Source organism: Pteropus vampyrus, unplaced genomic scaffold (genome assembly GCF_000151845.1).
Source record: "Pteropus vampyrus isolate Shadow unplaced genomic scaffold, Pvam_2.0 Scaffold402, whole genome shotgun sequence".
Taxonomy (NCBI): Eukaryota; Metazoa; Chordata; class Mammalia; order Chiroptera; family Pteropodidae; genus Pteropus; species Pteropus vampyrus.
Genome location: NW_011889183.1, coordinates 251,415 through 256,389, shown reverse-complemented (window position 1 = coordinate 256,389; position 4,975 = coordinate 251,415). Strand labels below are relative to the sequence as shown.

Below are 4,975 nucleotides of genomic sequence, written 5' to 3'. Positions count from 1 at the left end.
AGGCGGGTCACCTCCCCGCGGGAGGAGCCGACGAGCCCCGGAGGGTTAGACACCGTCTCACAGGATGTGACATGCGCCCGCCTCTTCCCCGCGTGTCGCCGCGTTTGCGGTTTGAAACTGACATGGTTGGAAAATAAATGTATTTCCTTCTCAGAAGAGTTAAAAGGAATCGGGCGTTGCGAAGCCTTTGCTTTCATCCTTCACATGGAGAGCAGGTCCGAAGGCAGCTGTCCCGGGCCCCCGGCAGGCGTTCGCCCGCGAGCAGGTCACCAGAAGCCCTGGCGGATCGGGACGGGTCCCGGCTGTACAGATGGACCTGATCAAAGCGCATGGGCAGAGGTATCCGTCACCGAGGCAGCGCTCTGGGCACCGCGTGATCGCTGCCTGCAGCTGGAAGCAACCCCGGCGGCTGATTCGAAACGGGGTGAAAACCTCATCCGGGAGAGACTCGGCAAGGCTCCCCAGCCAGCACCAGCCCCGCGTCCTCGAGGGAGGCGGAGAGGTCCTTCCAAGCGCAGAGAGCCCGAGATCAGGCGAATCACACCACGCACAGGAAGGAAGGTCCCCGGAGAGCCCCCCGCAGAGGCAGTTCCCCCAAGACCCACAAAGGGCAGGGCTGGTCGGGCGTGGGGGGCACAGAAGTGGAGCCCACAGGGGCCCCCGCAGTCCCGCGGGGAGCAGCCCCTCTCTAGGCTTCGTGCCCGAGTTGAGCGCGGCTTCTGTGATTCTCGGAAGCTCGGAGATGTATCGTACACATAAGGAAACGACGAGCCCCAAGAATCAGTGCCGTGACAGGCAGAACGGGGCTCTTTCCATGCGGTTCCCGGGGCGGCGACGACTGTGCTCGAGGCAGAGGCCTGACCGGCCCAGGGCACAGAGCCGAGAGGACTGTGAGGGCCACAGCTGCACGGCCAGGCCGAGGGCGCGGGGGCAGGACGGGGCCGCCTGCCGGGCAGCCCCGCCCTCTGCCTTTCCTTCTCCTGGCTTCCGGCGTGGCCCAGGCCCTCATATCTGGCCCCTGTGACTGTGTCACGTTAAGCGGCAAAGGACACTTTGCAGATGTGTTACGGCAACCGGGATGACCGCGGGCCGTGCAGCTGGGCTGGACGTTGTCCCGGGAGCTCTGACAGGACGAGACTTCCCCTCGCCAGAGGCAAGAACGAAGCAGCACAGCAGCAGCTGGGCAGGTGTGACAGGCGGGAGGGACGCGGGCCACCGCGGCTGGAGGGGCCACACGGAGAGCCGAGCAGGGCGCGGCTCCCCTCGGGAGGGATGACCGGCCCCGAGGACCTGGGTCCGAGTCCCGCGGCGTGGAGCACTGGTTCCGTGGACTGTCTGGCGAGCGTGGACGGGGCTCACGGCAGAGCTTCCGGGAGGGGCGCTGCTCCGCCAGCACTCGGGGTGGGGGCCCCCCGGGACGTGAGCAGAGGACCCGGGCCAGCCACGTGCACCTGGGCCTCGGCCCTCAGCAGCGGGGCCGACATGCCCTGTGCCCTTCAGCCTCTGAGCGTGCGTGTCAGACGTCACTGTGTCAGTGGTAGCCCACTGGGACAGGTGACAATCTATCTTCTACTTTACCTCCCAGGGAAGTAAAAGTTCCAGGGCCACTTAGTAAGGGGGACTCCGCGGTCCCTGTACACGACGCAGGCTCCCGGCTCATGAGAAATCAGGCGGCGAGGGAGAATCCGCTGCTCGCAGGGGACGGGCACGCAGCCCCTGCAAGGACATACTGCGGAAGAGAGAGACACAGAGGTCGAGCTTCCTGGGCGAGACCAGCACGTGCCCTGCCCATGGCCACGGCCATCGTGACTCCACACAGCTCTTAGAAACGCGAGGGCCTCCTGCAGCCCGGCTCCCTTCCGCCGCCACCGCTCCCTGGGGCGTGCATTCTCATTTGTATTTTATAAAGGCGTGAGGAGGTCGTCGTGAGTCAGAGACAGTCAGAGAAGCCCCCACGTCACATGCGGGGACCTGAGTCCCTCCCGGGCGGTGGCACCTGTGTGTGGCGCAGCCTGAAGTCCTGGAGCCAGCGAAGCACCCAGACAGGGTGCCCAGGGTTCCCTCTGGGGCCCTCTCCTGTCCCTCTGCAGCCTCCCTCTGCACACACCTCCCAGACACCCTCAGCTGTCGCAGGAAGCTCCCCACTCACTCCCGGGTCTCCGTAGCTGGGGTTCCGCAGCCTGGGTTACCCCCAGGGCCGCCCCCCCTTTCACCTCCAAGGCCCCGACAGCTCTCCTCTGCCTGGCTCAGCCGGCTCCGAGCCTGTCCCCCCGCCCTGGAGTGCTCAGCACAGCGTGAGACTCCTGGCCACACTTGGCACCAGAGCCATTGGCCTCCATGGTAAATGGCACGTCCACCCCTCTCTGGACTGCAAGAGCAATGGGCAACATTCGGGATCACAGTTTCTCCGTCAGTCTGGGGCCCTAAAGGGTCCCCATGAGCACACGTCACCAGCTGACCCTTGATGGGGATTCAGGAGGAGGAAGAAATAAATGTGTTTTAAACTACAGACGTTTTGGGGTTGTTTGCACCCCCAAACTACGTAGCTCATCATCAGTGATACTAGCATTGATACAGAAGTGGGGTGCTGTCACAACAGAAAATTTAAAACATGCGGCACTGATGTAGGGGACAGATGCCAGCCAACGAGGGACCGATGCAGGAACCGGTAAGGGCCCCGTGCACCTTGCGAAGTGGTGAGGTATTTGATGAAAGCCTTCGCCCGCAGTAACGCGGGTGGCGAAGCACATGACGGATCGGAGCGCGGGGAAGGCGGTCGGTTGTCAGCCCGCGCCAGTTACTGTCGGCCGCATTTAGCGTGAAATTACAGGAAAGATTTGAGCTCGGAAGAGAAAGGGGGAGTAGAATGCAGAAATTACGGGGCCGTCGGAGTTGGAAGGTACAATTTTTTTCCGCATCGGAGACACGGTCATCAAGCCCTTAGCTGGAGCTTGTACATAGATTAGCGTATGTCAGAGCAAAGGTCGGGCTTGCGGGGGGGTGGATGCTTGGGAAAGCCCGGATCCGGCTGGCCCGCCAAAGCCGGGCGGGTCACTTAAAGAGCTCGAGACCGAAAGAGTCGGCGGGCGGCGAACGGGCCAGGAAGCGCGAATCCTCACGAGGAAACCCGGGAAATAACCGGGCCCGGTGATGGACGTGGCGCTGCTGGACTTGAGTAGATGAGAAGTTTGTGGCGTCCGGAGACTTTCTAACACCGTGGCACCCCACGTGTAACGGTCTCCGCTTCGGCGTGCAGGTCGGTGGCGCTCAGGGTGCTCACATCCTCGCTGCCGCTCCCTAGGACGCCCTCACTCTGCAAATCCCAAACCGTCCCGGCCAGGCGCTAAGTCCCGCCGCTCCCCAGCCCCCGGCTTCGCCGCTCTGCCGTGCGTCTCCGTGAGCCTGACCGCTCCTGGGCGGGGCCCGTGCGGACACAGTCACACAGCCTCTTCCTTTTGTGACCAGCTTGCTCACCTCTGCCTGAGGTCCCCTAGATTCACCCACATTGCAGCGTTTGTCAGAACTTCCTTCCTCCGTGAGGACGGAGGAGGTGCCACTGCGTGCACAGACCACGCCTCGTCTACCTGTCCATGGACTTGAGTCGCTGCCGCCTCTGGCTGTGCCACTGTGAACGGGCTGCACAAGCGGCCCCTCTGACCCCGGCACCCGGCTCTCAAAGACTTACCCGAGCAGAGTGCTGGGTCGTACGCTCCGTGTTCAGCCCTGAGGCGCTGCCACACTGTTTCCGGCAGCGGCTGCACCATGTCACCTGCCATCAGCAGTGCCGGGGGCTCCAATGCCCAGACAGCCTCATCGACGCTGGCTTTTTCTGGGTTTTTTGATAGTAACCATCTTAAGGAGGATGAAGTGGAATCTCGTTTTTTTGTTTGTTTGGTTGTTTGGTTTTTTTTTACGCCTACAGCACCTGGTCTTCCTCGGTGGTCTCCCATCCAAGTACTAACCATGCCCGACCCTGCTTAGCATCCGAGATCAGACAGGATCGGGCTTGTTCAGGGTGGCGTGGCCGTAGACTATGGACCGCGGCTCCACTGGGGCGTGAACCCAGGACCTTCTGCGTGTAAAGCAGACGCGCTCGCCGCTACCCTATGGAACCGTGTCTGTCATTGTGGTTTTGATTTGCATTTCCCTGATGATTAGTGAAGTTGAGCGTTTTTTCATGTGCCTATTGGCCGTTTGTGTATCTTCTTTGGAGAAATGTCTATATGAGTCCTTTATCCATTTTATAATTGAGTTGTTGGTGTCTTTGGTGTTGAGTTGTAGGGGTCCTTCACACATTCTGGATATTAACCCCTTATCAGACATGGGATTTGCAAATTCGTTCTTCCATTCTGCGTGTTGCTTTTCCACTGTGTTGACGGTGTCCTTTGATGAGCAAGGAAACTTACTACGTCTGAGAGATAGGTATGTTTCCAACAAAAACCACGAGCCAGGATTAAAGACTGGACATTAAGAGTCAGGATGGCAAGCGCTTAGCATAGCACCAACATGTCGCTGCGTTCGGTGGTTGTAGCGTACTGTATACTTATTCTGAAACTAAAACCAGTCTTTTAAAAACCTCAGAACTTAAAAAAGTTCCTTTGGAATTATCTTATAAAACACATTTTTAAATCTTCAAAATTAATCAGCATCATCATTTACAAGCACGTTTTATTTAAAGACGCCAGAGTAAATAGGATTAGTTTGTTGGTTACTGGGTTTTGCGTCTAAGTCTCTAAGTAGTTAAGGGGCTCTGGGTGGCTCTACGCAGGAAGCGTCACCTCCGCACGAGAGTGCGGGCTGTCGCCGAAGCGCCGGGAACAGAGCTGCAGCGTGGGCTCCGATGATGCTGAGCCTTCAGTGCCGCGAGTTAACACGAGCCCCGAGTTAAATCCCCACCTTCGTTGCCACTGGAAACGTCATCTTTGAGAGAAAAAATATCAGTTTAAAAACATCATTCTAGTACGATCACCTCTGC

General features: G+C 59.2%; 1 pseudogene; it reads right to left on the bottom strand.

The window, feature by feature from the left end:
- Positions 1–3,913: 3,913 nt before the first annotated feature.
- Positions 3,914–4,032, bottom strand: LOC111731839 (annotated as a pseudogene).
- Positions 4,033–4,975: the final 943 nt, after the last annotated feature.